General features: G+C 61.5%; 1 protein-coding gene across 1 annotated transcript in view; it reads right to left on the bottom strand.

The window, feature by feature from the left end:
• Nucleotides 1-926, bottom strand: part of PRDM10 (PR domain containing 10) — an 81,443-nt gene extending 80,517 nt beyond the window's left edge. The window contains exon 1 of the mRNA XM_005863026.2: nucleotides 331-926. The gene's annotated coding sequence lies outside the window, so the exon portion shown is untranslated. The remainder of the gene's footprint in view (nucleotides 1-330) is intronic.
• Between the last annotated feature and the right edge of the window lie 7 nt (nucleotides 927-933).

Here is a 933-nt window from a genome sequence, read left to right as displayed (position 1 = left end):
GCTCCGGGAGGGAGGCCTGCAGGGGGGTCTGCCCCGTTCCCCTAAGAAGGTGCCGATGGTTTGACCCCCCCACCCCGAGTGAGGTGCCGCGTCCCAGCCCCGGCTGGACTGTACCATCGGGCGGTGCCGCCGGGATTTCTCCCCCCCACCACCACCATCCATTCCCCCCCCACCCGGGTCCGCGGTCGGTTGGCCCCGGCCGGGCTCTGAGACGCGGAAAGCGCTTGGCGCCATTTTGGGTGGGACTAAGCAAAGACGAAACACCCTCCCAGTCGATGGGGTACTCTGGACGCCGGCTTCTCCGGTTCCCTTAATCCTTTAGGTACTTACACGATGTTGGGTGAGGGGAGCTGGAAGATCAGCGGGTCCCCGATCCTCTCTCCCTAGGGGTGATGGAAATCAATCCCCCCCCGCCACCTCCAGGTGGTTCTTCCCGCCGCAGAGTGGGAGCAGCATAAAAGGCGGGGCCTCATTACCATAATCTGCCTGGCAACCTGATCTCGGCGTTATGTGATTGGCTGAACTCTATAAACCCCATGCCCAGCCTAGATACCAGTAACGCTGGGACGAACTGACAGGCCCAGATTTAAGACTCATGACGAAGATTTCCGAGCGGCTTTTTCACTCGGCGGAGAAGGCAAAAGGAGATCCACACAATGGCCCAATGACGGAAGGCCTCTTTATTTCGTACTCTGCTGTTCTTTGAAAATCCAATCAAAGAGCGGGTCTCAGGCAGGGCTCGCCTGCGTTCGCACTCTAAGCCAATCAGAAAAGCCGACTCTTCGGATGCAGAGTCGGCTAGGCTCTCGGGGTCCCGCGGGCTCCGGGGCGGGGAAACCACCAGCCTCCGAGCTCCAGGTGGAGGGGACGCGCTGCATGCAGGTGGGGGTTCCAGGCCCCCGACGCCAGAGAGGCCACGTGTCCTGCAGGGGA

This window comes from Myotis brandtii, unplaced genomic scaffold (assembly GCF_000412655.1).
Source record: "Myotis brandtii unplaced genomic scaffold, ASM41265v1 scaffold170, whole genome shotgun sequence".
NCBI lineage: Eukaryota > Metazoa > Chordata > Mammalia > Chiroptera > Vespertilionidae > Myotis > Myotis brandtii.
Note: the sequence above shows the minus strand (reverse complement) of the source record. Positions and strands in the feature narration are given on the sequence as shown.